Here is a 14372-nt window from a genome sequence, read left to right on the forward strand (position 1 = left end):
TTTTTTAATGAAGAAAGCAAGGTCTACAAGGGTTTCTTGGATCAACCAAACGAACTTTAGGCTGAGACGAGATTCTTGGAGCTTAAACAGAGTGGTCTCAAGATTTTGGACATCAGAGGGTCTAATACAGCTGGGGAGACACCTCGGGGTCTCATGGCCGCGGCATCAGATGCCGAGGGTAGTTGTAAACCGTGAGAGAAGACCAATGCCGAGGAAGCTGTCAAGGTGCAATGCAGCTTTGATGCTGATTGGGATGAGGCAAAAGCACCCCCTTTGAGCTCAAGCCTCTACCAACAGGGCTCAAGTATGCTTTTCTTGGCCAGAACTCCTCATATCCCATGATCATAGGCGATACCTTGTTAGCTCATGAAGAACATGCATCGCTTAGCGAGCTTAGAAAGTTCAGGAGAGCAATAGGTTATTCTTTCCTGACATTTCTCCTGACATTTGCACCCACAGGATCCACCTAGAAGACCAATCTATGTCTTCTATTGAGCACCAAAGACGTCTTAACCCGAACCTTAAGGAGGTGGTTAAGAAGGAGATACTCAACCTCTGACTCAATCTCTGACTCAAGTTGGGTATCTCCTGTCCATGTGGTGCCCAAGAAGGGTGGTGTCACGGTGGTAAAGAATGAGAAGGATGTGTTAATAGCCATAAGAACCATAACTGGTCATCGCATGTGTATTGGTTACAGAAAGCTTAATTCAGCATCTCGAAAAGATCATTTCCAATTACCATTTATAGATCAGATGCTTGAGAGGCTAGCTAACCATCTCTACTTCTATTTTCTTGATGGGTACTCGGGTTTCTTTCAAATACCTATAGATCCCCGAGACCAAGAGAAAACTATATTCACATGCCCCTACGGCACATATGCATATAGACGCATGCCTTTTGGCCTTTGTAATGCTCCTGCGACCTTCCTAAGGTGCATGATGCACATATTTTCTGACCTTATTGAAGACAAGGTGGAGGTCATTATGGACGATTTTACTGTCTATAGCTCCTCCTTTTCGGATTGTCCTGCTAATTTATCACAGGTCCTGAAAAGGTGTGAGGAGCACAGGCTTGTTTTGAACTGGGAGAAGTGCCATTTCATGGTACAGGAGGGCATTGTGCTCTGTCATAAGGTCTCTGAGAAGGGTATAGAGGTCGACAAGTCAAAAGTGGAGGTCATGGTGAATTTGCAGCCTCCGAGTTCAGTTAAGGGGATAAGAAGCTTTTTGGGGAATGCCGGCTTCTTTAAAAGGTTTATAAAAGACTTCTCTAAGATAGCTCGGCCACTAACAAGGCTGCTTTGCAAGGAGGTTGAGTTCTTGTTCGATGAGGAGTCCATGGAGGCATTTTTAAAGATCAAAGAGGCCCTTGTTAGTCCACCAATAGACCAAGCTCTCGATTGGTCTTTGCCATTTTAGGTGATGACAGATGCATCAGACTATGCCGTGGGAGCAGTCTTGGGGCAGAAAAGGATAAGAAGCTGCACGTGATCTACTACGCAAGCCGCACCTTAGACTCGTCTCAAGAGAAATACACTACAACTTAGAATGAGATGCTGGCCATTGTGTTTGCATTTGACAAGTTCAGGAGTTACCTTGTGGGTTCAAAGGTTATTGTGTACACAGATCACACGGCCTTGAGGTATCTCATGACCAAAAAGGACGCTAAGCTGAGGCTCCTTAGGTGGGTACTCTGTTACGAGAATTTGACATGGAGGTACAAGACAAGAAGGGCATTGAGAATGGGGCTGCCGACCATCACTCACGGTTAAGAGTGGACTCAAAAGTGCCTCTAGATGATGCTTTACTCGAAGAGCATCTAATGGTGATCAGGTCTTACGTAGAGGTTGAAGAAGCAAATACAATCAGAGAGAGGAGCGTCCCATGGTTTGCTGATCTTGTTAACTACCTCTCATGCGGTTTAGAGCCACCTGAATTGGACTCTTACCAAAGGAAAAAGTTCTTTAAAGATGTGAGGAGGTATCATTGGGATGAGCCATATTTATATGTGCTCAACAAAGATTATCTTTATAGAAGGCGCTTAGCTGAAGAAGAAGTACAGCCTGTGTTACAAGAGTGCCACAGTTCTGCTTATGGTGGGCACTTGGGGGCTTTCATGACGGTTGCCAAAGTATTACAGTGGGTTTTTGGTGGCCAACGATGTTCATAGATGCCCAAGCTGTGAATTGATGGGCTTGCGGGCCTAGGGTTTGTTTTTAACAAGCCCGTTGGTCCTCCAAAACTTTTAAATTTATAAAACCCTAGTGTCTGCAAGTGCACAAATGTACGTTGTAGGACTTAGGGTGTCGATCCACACAGAGGATGTCTAATCTGTGAGAAACAACAAACTGGGAAAGTAAGCAAAGTCATAAACTCATGGGGTTTTTGGTTAATGATCTTAAACTAAACCTAATCTATTTACAAGAAATAAGATGCAATGCATGATGAATTGTTAAAAGAATATCTCAAGCATATCGACTCATACTATGGACTCCTAAACTCATAGGTGGCAATTTAAACTTCTCTGGTTTACTCTAATCGACGTATGATGGCATTTCCAATTAGATTCCGGGCGATTTATCTTCATCTGTTTCTGGGATCTGCGTGGAACTAGAATAGACATATGTATGATTAACCAACTCTCGTCATCTTAATCAACTAATCACTCAGATCTGACAATTAACTCTCGTTCTCATGTCAAAAATAATATCATGCATTAGACATTGAATTCGTCTGCTCACATCTTCTCTATAGGTAGCTTTCGACTCCTATAGCGACTATGTTCTTCTGAAGCTAGGTATGGATGATCTGATACAACACTCTCTGATCGATCCTAGGCTCAGAGAATAGGTCATGAATCTACTCTCATGCAATATGAACAACTTAGAAGAGATGAAATCCAGAATATAGTTTTGAACTATAGAAAGCCTAATCGATATGTGTACCTATCGAAATCTTCAAAAAACTTGACTCTATGGGACTAATCTACATGATGGAGTGAATGATGAAAGACATAGAAGAATGCAAAAGAATGAAACAGAAAAGTTAATAAGATAAAAAGGAGAAAGAACAATAGATCTGGGGAAGAATCCCCATCTCCATCGCCTAACCCTAGAAAAAAAAATTTGGTGGCTCAAAATCTCATTACAGGAGCACACACCCGTTTAGGACTGCTAAAAATGTATTTATAGGTCCTAAGGTCTTCCATGTCTCATTTAAGGCTTCTCTGAAGAGGAATGGCGAAGTGCTTTGATGTTGGGCCTTGTGGCTCGTCCTAATGTCCACCGGGGGTGAGAGTCTTCCAAGGCAGGTAAACATGTGTTTCCCGCCGGTGAGAGTCTTTGTGACTGGTGAACTGGGTCAAATTGTTCTCCATGTATCTTTTGATTGCACCGTTGGATCTTCGTGATGTAAAGTGCTATGGAAAGCGGGTTGTCTCTTCTTGATTTTATCCAAATTTGAGCTGGATCAGACGGTGAGAAAGTCTTCATTTGAGGCTGAACTTCTGACAGTTTGACTTTGAGCTGAAAAAGTGGATTTCTTCCATTTTGCCATCATATTCCTTAAGTTTCCTGAAAAGAGCCTTGAAACTAAAATACATGGAAATCATAATAAAAGTTCCTAAAAATGATTAAAACCTTTGAAAAAGCATTTGAAATCAATGGTGAAAATGGGTCAAAATCAGGTGTTATCAACTCCCCCAGACTTAAGACTTTGTTTGTCCTCAAACAAAACAAGATTACGGACAATGCATCAATCATATCAATTCTAGACATTTTTTACCAAAATACAAACATAACTAGTTCGTTAATCCATCATGCAAAAATCCACACACTTAGAACTAACTTCCAGTCAACTAGCTCTTGACATTCATTTATGGTTTCAGTGATTCTCATCAAAAGGATATTAAACAAGGCATTCAAGGTTAGGTATCAAAAGGATTTTTAATGGTAAGGCTTGATGTGTTTAGGGTTACCTTTTTCTGGAGAGACAGGACATTATGCAAAACAGCAAAAGAGTATGGAATTGTCAATGCCCCCACAGTTTTCAGTCACATTCTCCTTGCTTCAAGATTTATGTTCTCCTTTCTTCAGGTTCTCCTTATGATTCCCCCAGACTTGGATTTTTGTCCAGGTTGTGAATCCATAACTCCTTAAGTGAACATCTAATTCCTTGGCTCAAATGATTTCGGCTTCTAAGACTCTTTATGCTTTTGGTTTCCTTTCCTTTCTTTCTTTTACTCTTTTTTCGTTTTTTTTTTTTTTGAAAGGGGAGCACGAAAATTACCTTTAAGAATGAGCTTTTTGAGATATCATGAGGCTTGCTGAGATTGCTTGGTACAATTGTTGGGGTCGGTTTCACCCCAACCGGTTTAAACCATCTCAAGAATAATTAACCATCAGGGAGAGCCGATTTGGCAAGGGGAATCAGTGATTCATCAGGTATGGGTCGAACCCCCACATAAGAGGAGTGGGCCGATCCATTATGAAGACGAGGTGAATGATATGAGGGACAATGCCGAGCTGTACCTAACGTCGTAAATGGGCCGAGCCGTGAGGAGGCGATAAGCGAACCGAGCCGTGTGAAGGACACTCAGATGGGCCGAGTCGCGCACGAGAGAAAATGGGCCGAGCCGTACACAAGTGAAGATGGGCCGAGCAGTGCACGAGTGAAGATGGGCTGAGCCGAAGTTGTTAAGGATGCGAGCCCACTGAAACCCTAGGCAAAAACATTATGACGGTGGCCGCACAACATGATAAGGAAATATTCTGAAAATCTCTCCCGTGATTCTCGGCTAGGCAGTTTAGGGAGTTAGTATAAATAGGCAATTTACACGATTCATTATGTAACTTTTGCATCCCTAAGCAATAAAGACTAAACACTTTCACAGCAATAAAAACCTTCCTTCGATCTTACTGTTCTTGCGATAAACCCTAGAAATTTCAGATCCCTTAAGTTTTCCTTAACAAATTTTTGGCTGTGCGAGTTTTGGCTCACACAACACTTCCCTTCCAGTTTCATTCAGTCCTTCTCTTGAGTGACAGAAAACTATGTTGTTCCTCCCTCTCCGGCGTTTTTGCATATATCTGTCAACATAGATTTAAAAGGTTTGAAATGATGGTTGGGTTAGGTGTGTGGTACCAGCTAAAGATGAACTGGCCATCTAGGACAACAAAGATTGGTAACAATAAGGTAAAAATGTCCTAGATGTATATCATGATGCCTTCTTAAAACCATTGATGAGAAAATTAGATGTCAAGATTAAGTCCAAATAAAATGAGCTAGTATATCCTGTCAGCAAAGATCTCCATGAATAAAAGTCCTCTGGTGGGATTTCGTAGTGTAAGTACTCTAGCTACCGCCTAGTATAGTACTAAACCTTGAAAGAGCTTTTTATGAGCTGATGGTGTAGAAGCAAACAGGTTGGTTATCATCATCGATTTTGTCATTATTCCCTCAAAATGTATTTGACCTTTGAAAACACTTTTTGAACTCAAAAGACTTTTGAAAAGTTTTAAGAAAAACCAAAAATTTTGAAAAATTTTAAAGGAAAATGCAGAATGCAAAGGCTCATGCAAGAAAAAATGGTTAGAAAAGGATGAAATCCTCCCCCAGACTTAAATCACACTGCCCTCAGTGTGAAATAAATCAGGCAAGGATGAGAAATAGAGTATGTAAAAATTTTAAAAAGGTTAAGGAAAAGAAAACTTACCTGGTGTTTGTGATGGATTGTGAAGTGGTTGTGGTGGTGGTAGAATGTTGAATGGTGGATGGTGGATGGTGTGGAGTGGTGCTTGATCAAATGGGATGGATTTGAATCAAGGTGGATGTGGGAGTGGCCAAGGAAGGCCTAATGGTGCTGGCCGCGGGTCAAGATGGCCCAGCCGCGGTAGGACGCGTGCTGGACGCAGTTCAAAGCCTCGTGGCTGCGGCAAAATGCTTGCTGGCCGCGGCTGAACCTCCTTTGGCTGCGGTCAGCTTCTTTTTCTTTTTTTTTTTATATGCATACTAAGGCCTGTAATAGAATAAAAACAAAACTTCAATAGAAAAAAAAGTTAAACAGAAGCAAATAAGTACCTAAATGGGTTGCCTCACATCAAGCGCTTTAATTTATAGTCTTTAGCTAGACTTTGCAAAGTAAAAGACTTAGTTCAAATAAGATCTTCTCCTAAGACAAGTACTTTCCGAAATCCTCCTGTTCTGTCTTGCAGGTTCTTCATCACTCCAGATTTCTTCTGGTTCAAACGCCTGGGATTTATGCTCTCCTCTTTTGCTCTTAAATGGTGTAGCTTCATAGAAGATGTCCTTGTCGATATTTTCAGAAGAAACTCTCCAGTTGGGCCATCCAAGGATAACTGGATATAAGTCATCTTTGGTCTTCACTATGTATAGATCGACAAGTGCAATGAAATCTCCAATTCTTAGAGGAATGTCTCGAGCTATCCCTCTTGGTATTGCACTTGAATCATCTGCTAATCTAATCTTTGTCCTGGTACTTGATATGTGCTTAATGCCAAGTCTCAAAGCAGTAGCTTTGGACATCATGTTAATGCAAGCTCCAGAATCACAAAGAATATTGAGGAATCTTTCACCTCTAATGTCACAAGAGATAAGAAATTGACCTTTGTCTTGAACTTTGTGCAGAGTTCGAACTGGTCTACCTTAATGGGTGTGTGTGAACAAGTCTTTCATCTCTTGGATAGATTCTTTGCTGTCACACAAGAAGTGGCCGATCATGTGGTCTCTACATGCTTTGGCAAATGAAATTTCTTTGGGCAGAGTTTGAACTACTTGATTGAACTCTTCAAGTGCTTCTTTGCTGATCTTGTTTGTGTAGTCACTGGCCTCTTGGGGATCTTTGAGATAGATCCTGTAAACAGCTGCATCAGGTGATGATCTAGGAAAAGATAGATACCTGGCTCTTCTGAAATGGCTTTACCAAAAAACTTCACTTTCTGCCTAAAGGAAGATTTGACTCTTCAAGAGAAAGATAGCTGAGTGGAGGTTTACTCAATCTCTCCTGTAAAGATTTTTCTTTGCGCGGTAATGAAGATGGATAGAGGTTCATCTTCATTCAGTTGTGTCAATGCATCATATGTCTCCTGCGAATGGGGCTTTTTTGCATGAGAGCTCGTCTTTGTTCGAATCAGTCAAACTTGAAAGAGATCCATGACCTGCAAAAACGAGATTCTCGAGACAAAGGATAAATCAAGCTGCTTTGGTATCGATTTTTATGAACAAGGTGTTTATAAGGATATCACAAACACATTATCATGACAAACAAGCTGTAAATTCATCAAACATTACAAAATATTAGAATATCTGGTCAAGTTTGATATATTGATGTTCAACACATGAGATTTATGAATCAGGATGATGTTTATGCTCACTCACATGTAATCTAATATGGTTTTCTATCAACAAGAACCAAACAATCCAGATTTGCAAAGCTGAATCAAAAAAATCTCCAAATTTCGATTTGCTCATAGTCTCAAACCTCAGATTTTCGAAAATTTCAGATCTCTATGGTCTAAGTGTTTAATCATGCAATTAAACTTCCCAGTAGTCTAGTCTTAAGTCCAAAGACAATCTCCAATCATCCTAAGGTGAATTTCTACTTATTTAAGAAAACCCTAAATCTGAGTTCTTAGAAAAAGTGAGAAATTTGAGCTCATACCTTGATGAAAGTGTTATGTGATGATAGATTTGAAATCTCCTTGGAAAAAGATTGAGATATGCTCAAAAATTTGGAAAGGATTTGTCAAGTTTGAAATCTGTCTTTTTCTCTAGATCTCCAAGCTTGTTGGGGAAGATGAAGAGAAAGACCTTTCTAATCTTTTAAATCCTCTTTTTCTTTTTAAAAGGTGTTAATTCCTAAGAAAATTTCATTTTTAAAAGTTTAGAAGACTTACCTGGCGTGTTTAACACGGGATTTATGCATCGGGAACTCACCGGTTAAACCCAAGAATAAAACGGGAAATTGAAGTTCCGGTTTACGGGAAACGGGGAAAAACTCGCCTGGTAACCAAACCAAGGCCGGCCGCGGGTGTGATGCACGCCGCCGCGGCGGCGATGGACTTGGCCGCGGGCGAGGAACGTGGGCCCGGTAAATGACGGGCCGGCCGCGGCTGAATTGATCGCGGCTGTGGTGAACTGTACTCCGGGAACTCCCGGTTTCTCCTGTTTTCCTGTTTTCTCATTCTATCTTTTTGTATTTTCTGGTTTTTTTTAATGTTTTTGGTTTTTCTGGGTTTTGTGAAACCTGAGATGCATAAAACAAAAAAAAAGAAAAGATCAAATAAAAGAAAAAAGAAATAAAAAGAAAATCATACATAATGGGTTGTCTCCCATTAAGCGCTTTTGATTAAAGTCTTTTAGCTAGACTCTTGGCAGGAATAGGATTGAGAAGAAGAGACAGGATCCCTTGAATTAAGAGTCCTTGGGATCCTTCTTAGCCTGAATTTGTGATTTCCTTCATCTTGAATCACAATCTCTTTTCCTTTCTTAAAGATTTTTGCATCCTTGAAGACATGTTTCGTCTTCTCAACAAATCATTCAAGATTTTTCTCTTTCTCCTTGCTGATATCTGGTGGCACCACTATCTTGATATTCCCAAATTTCATGGATGCAAGTGCTTTTAGTTCTTTTTGGCATCCAACACCTTCTCCTTGTTCTTGTCTTTTCGATTTGGAGCTGGGTCTGGCGTGGTCATATAGAACTTTTTCCTGTCCACATTTAAGAAAACTAAACAGCACCTACAGTAGCTAAGAATGGGCGACCAAATATCAAAGGTCTGTCTTTATCTTTGTCCATCTCCAAAACTTGAAAATCGGCTGGGATTATTTTGTTTCCAATGATCAGTGGCAAGTCCTGGATCATTGTTTCTGTTCTCTTTTGAAATGAATCACCAAAGATTATCTTTACTGGAGATGGGACAAATGTACCTATACCAAGTTTCTCAGCAACAGATTTTGACATGACATTCACAATAGCACCAGAATCACATAAACAATCTGAAAATTCAATTCCAAAGATTGAACAAGTGAAGGAAAATCGCCATGGATCCTTAGAATTTTTGAGTCTTTGATCAGGCAAGTGTTTGGGTACCTTAACCGGAATGACTTGGCTTATCTCATGTCGGTTTCAGAGTCCTTTATGAGAGGTTCAGGTTTTGATTTTTCCTTAGAGTCTGCGACAGGTTCTTCTTCCAAAACCGCTCTCATAGCATTGCAGAACTTCTTTGGATTATCTTCCACTCTTCCTGGTAAGACTCTTGGCTGTCTCTTCATTGAATCTGCAGTCTGACCTCTCTGATGTTCCAACTTCTTATCATGGGTCGCAAGAGATTCGAACTTCCCATTTAAGTCATCATAAATACAATCGATCTTCACCCCCGTTTCCCTGATTGACTTCTCATTGCCTTTTGTAGTCTGCTTCATAGTTTGTTCAAGCGATTTTACCTGGTTGCTTAGCTGGGAAAGGGTTGCTTCTAATGAGCTGGTCTGTGCTTGTTGAGAATTGTAAGCTGGTCTTTGTTGGAAGTTTCCTCCTCCATAGTTCCCATTTTGAAACTTGTTTTGAAAACTCCTTTGCTGCTGCGGATAGGGCTGATTCTCGGCTCCTTGATTTCTGTATGAGAGATTGTTGAAGTTGGCACCAGAGTTCCTGAAGTTGTTATTGAAAGCTGGACTACATCGATTATGATATGCCAGAGCTCCCATAAAATTGATTTCTTCCTCTTGGTACATGCCATCTTCTTCATATCTTCCATCTTCCTCATTTCCAACAGCAGTATCACAAGCATGTATATTCTTATTTTGAGACTTAAGAAGTTGACTTACCATGCTTTTTAGCTCTGCAATCTCCCTTGATTCATGACTAGTATTAGTCTTCTTTGATCTGTCATAGTCAGGGTTGTTGTTGCTGTTGGCTACAGCAAGATTTTCGATGAGTGCTCTCCCTTGTTGTATGGTTTTTGAACTGAAATCTCTATTGCTGGCAGTGTCAAGAGAAAGTTGATAGTTCTGTTGTAGTCCTATGTAGAAGGTGCTTAGCAGGTTTGCTCCAGAGAAACCATGATGGGGGCAGTCTCTCTCATACTCTTTGAATCGCTCCCAGGCTTCATAGAATGATTCTATTGGGCCTTGTTGGAAACTTTGTATCTTGTTTCTCAGCTGGTTCGATCTTGACTTGGTGTAGAAGTGGTTCACGAAAGCTGATTTGCATTCTTCCCATGAAGTAATAGAACCAGATGGCATAGATTTTAACCATCTAAAAGCTTTATCACTTAGAGAGAAAGGAAAAAGTTTACACTTCACATAGTGATATGTTCATAATTTGCATCATTTAGGTTGCATAAATCATTCCAAATCATGTTTTATTTCATGTATTTTAGGTCCTTAGGGTTTGTTTTAGAACTTAGGAGATGCATTAGGTCCCAATGAGTCTTTGCATGTTTTGAGTGTCTATCAGGTGATTATGGAGCTGAAAAGATGAATCCAGGAGGTGGAATGGTGAGCAGAGCTTGAAAAAGTGGAAAACTTGAGTCTATGGAGGTTATCGGCCATTCTCGCTGGCCAGGAAGGTTTTACCGGCCATTTTCATGTACCGCGGGAAGCTTTACCGGCCATTTTCACGTACCGCGAATTAAGTATATCGGCCAAAATCTCCGGGTGCGAACGAGTCTCAGAAATCACCTGTCCGGGGAGCCTTCCGGTCCGATTCAGATGGCGGGTCCTTCATAGAAGTTGGAGAGCATTGAAGCACGGTCTCATAGCAATTGGAATCGTAGAATTCGGACGCGTGAGCAGAGAGATAAGCTCGTCGGAAGAAACCCCTGTCTCGCAGGTATTCCGGACCGAGCAGATCAGTTCTGAAGGATGCGAAGGACGGTGCACTTCCAGGCCGATTCAGCTTCCGGGTCCTTCATGAGAATCAGAGACATTTGAGTCTTCTTTCCAGAACGTCCAAGAGCATTCAATTCGGATCTATGAGCAGGAAGATACGGCCTCCGGAATGGACACATGTCTAGACGCCTCTCTCTGGTCGTATACATGCACTGCAAAGATGTGCCCTCCAGGAAGCCTTCCACCTCCCAAGCACTGAAACTTCCTTCACAAAAGTTGGAGATAAATGAGTCCTCTGTCTTCTGCAACCGAAATCATTCAATTCGGACAAGTATCACAGGAGTTACACTCTCCGGAATGCGAAGTGATCTAAGCTGCTCTGGATGCTGCGAGATGGTCTTGCGACTTGGTTAACCCGCAGGCCTGAAGATGAACGCCTGAATGCTGATGCTGCGAGTTGAAATGTGCGGGTAAACTATCACTGGAAGAGGTCTGGAGCTCCCGAGCAAGAGAAATGCTAAGTCCACAATCGTGCGACTTAGGAGTGCGGGTCATCCGTGCCTGGATCTATGCCGCACGATCACTCGGAATTCACTCCGACTTGAGCCTGCGACCTAAGTGCAATAGAGACCAACCCGCACAGTTTCTACATCCCCCAGAAACCGGCTCAGCCCTGCGAGTTGGAGAGGAAGGAGACCATGCCGCAGAAACACTCGCAATTTACTCCTAGATAGGCGTGCGGCTCCGACAAGGCGATTCAAGCCTCACAAGACAAGTCTTCATCTACTGCGACTTAGGTGTGCGGCCTGGGACATACTGAACCGACCCGCAGCTTTTCCCATTTTATCCATTAAAGCCGGGTCAGGACCCGGTTTGTTCCGGGCTGACCCGGTTCGTTTTTAAGAAGGTATAAATACTTTTTAGGGTTTTTTGGGGGAGAACTAAGTTTTATTCCCTTTGTCTCTTGCCTCTTTGGTGAAAAGACTCCATTAAGAAGAGAAATATCTATTTTTGAGTGTTTAATCAAGAGAGTTTTAAGAGATCTGGGTGTTTAAAGCTGTTTACTTTTGAATCTATCATCTCTATCTCCATTTCTCATCATTAATCATGCTAATCTTCTCAACTTGCAAAGGTTTAAGAGAGATTAGTATGATTAGTGAGTAATCCCATATTGAGGTCTTAGATATGTAGATTAGGGTGCTTAAGTGGTAGATTAGCGAGCTTAGGGGTTAGATCATGCATATTCCATTCTCTACAACTTGTTCTCTATGCTAGATCCATACAAATCATATGTGGTCTAGATTCTGGGCATTTCATGCACCAAAAGTGTTTGATGAAATGCCTGAACCAAAGTTGTTAGAGGTTTAAGTGTTATTCATCATGGGAATGATTGTTTATATGCTTAAATGACAGATTAAACTGATTCTTAATGCTTGTTAACTCATGTTTCACTGATGATGATTGGGTTTGAAACTGATTTAGCATAGGAATTAATGCCTTCATGAGAGGATTAACTTAGTTAGAGATGTTTATGTTAAATGGCTTGCTTGATCATATGATTCATTAGCTCATTAGTTTATCACTGAAGGCACCCTAATCCACTATCATGTCTAAGACCTTTCTTATCATCATTCATACATTCTCATCATTTGTCATTGTTTAGTTCTTGTTTAAGCATTTCATTAATCCTTAATCCTGTTTAAGTTTGTAGTTGTCTCTAGATTAATCAAAACCCACTCTTGTTTGCTTGAATTAAGAACTTGATCATATAGCTTAGTGTCTAACACCACATCTGGATTGATAAACCTCTTTGTGCTACATTGACAAGGGGATTGATAGCCCTGAGACCCTTAAAAGTCCTATCTATCAATTGGCGCCGTTGCCGAATTGTGGTTTGATTAGCATTAAGCTCTGATCTGTTCTTGAGATCAAGTGCTTACTTTCTTGTTTTTACTGATTCCTTTCAAGTTCTGTTTGTGATTTCAGGTATATGAACACCAGGTCTAGATCAAGAAGCTGCGGTCCTCCTTTTCCTCTAAACGACAACATCAACCTTCTGGTACCAAGGAGGAGAAGAGACAGACGTGGTAGACACATTGATCAGACTGAGATGGCAGAACAAGGAGATCACGTGGTAGATATGGAACAACCAGTTCAGGAGCAACAAGCTCAAGGTCAGGGAGCTGGTATTGGAGTTGGTCATGGGTTTCACCAGGGCAATGTTCAGCAGGAACAGGTGCACCACCAACAAGCCTATGTCCACCAGGGACAAGCTCAGGCTCATCACCAGAGGCATCAGGCCAATGTTCAACAAAGACACCAGGTGCACCACCAACCCCACCCTTTCCAACCACAACAAAGAAGATATGAGCAACCCCAAATCTATGTTGGCGAAAATGACAGGGCCAATGCTCATCAGTATGGAGCTGGTATTCAGGCACCACCTGTGCAGAACAACAACTTTGAAGTGAAAGCATCATTGCTGAATATGGTCCAGAACTCAAAGTTCCATGGGTTAGCAATGGAAGATCCCTTGGAACACTTGGACCAGTTTGATAAGGTGTGTGATCTGACCAAGATTAATGGAGTTTCAGAAGACAGCTTTAAGCTAAGACTATTCCCATTCAGTCTTGGTGACAAAGCTCATCAATGGGAGAAGAATCTTCCAAGAGGCTCCATTCAAACCTGGGAGCAATGCAAGCAAGCCTTCTTATCTAAGTTCTTCTCTACCTCAAGAACTGCAAAACTAAGGAACCAAATCTCTAGCTTCACTCAGCAAAGCAATGAAAGTTTTGGTGAAGCATATGAGAGATTCAGGAGCTACACAAACCAATGCCCACACCATGGGTTTAGTGAGGCTTCTCTTCTCAGCACACTGTATAGGGGAGCTCTTCCCAAGATTAGAAACCAGCTGGATACTGCTTCCAATGGGAACTTTCTGGGTAAAGAGATTCATGCTGCTTTAGAGCTAGTGGAGAACTTAGCATTGAGCAATGATACTTATGGTGAAGACTATGACAGATCAAATAGGTCTGAAGGTTCAAGCTCAGAACAGAGGCTCACCAGAGAAGTTAAGGAGTTGAGGAGTGAATTGGACAAGCTGAAATTCACCACTCAGAAGCCAATGCATTTTGTTGGAGAGTATGAGGAACCTTCTCAAATTTTTGAGAACATAAGTGAAGAAGGTCTTACCCAAGAGGAGCTCAACTACATTGGGAATCAGAGGTTCCAAAGATATCAGTATGGTAATGCCAATCCAAACCTCTCTTACAGGAACACCAATGTAGCTAACCCACAAGACCAGGTCTATCCCAATTCTCAAGCTCCAAAGAACTTTGTTCCCAAGCACAACTTTCAAGGGTCATTCCAACCCAAGAATCAATTTGGTCAGAATCAGAGTTTTGGTCAGCAACAGCAACCATTTCAGGGCACTGGTTACACTTCACAGCAGCCAAAGGCACCACCAGGGTTTGGTCCACCACAGTTCCAACAGCAGGCGCCGGTTCAACAACAGTTCAGCCACCAA

General features: G+C 41.5%; 2 non-coding genes across 2 annotated transcripts; one reads left to right on the top strand and one right to left on the bottom strand.

Moving 5' to 3' along the window:
• Positions 1-10070: 10070 nt before the first annotated feature.
• LOC112088688 lies at positions 10071-10176 on the top strand. The gene has a single exon (XR_002900633.1). It is a non-coding gene; the product is annotated as a small nucleolar RNA R71 (small nucleolar RNA).
• Positions 10177-13589: 3413 nt separating this feature from the next.
• Positions 13590-13696, bottom strand: LOC112088801. Its single transcript, XR_002900737.1, has one exon. It is a non-coding gene; the product is annotated as a small nucleolar RNA R71 (small nucleolar RNA).
• Positions 13697-14372: the final 676 nt, after the last annotated feature.

The sequence above is a fragment of the Eutrema salsugineum genome, unplaced genomic scaffold (assembly GCF_000478725.1).
Source record: "Eutrema salsugineum unplaced genomic scaffold, Eutsalg1_0 scaffold_14, whole genome shotgun sequence".
Taxonomy (NCBI): Eukaryota; Viridiplantae; Streptophyta; class Magnoliopsida; order Brassicales; family Brassicaceae; genus Eutrema; species Eutrema salsugineum.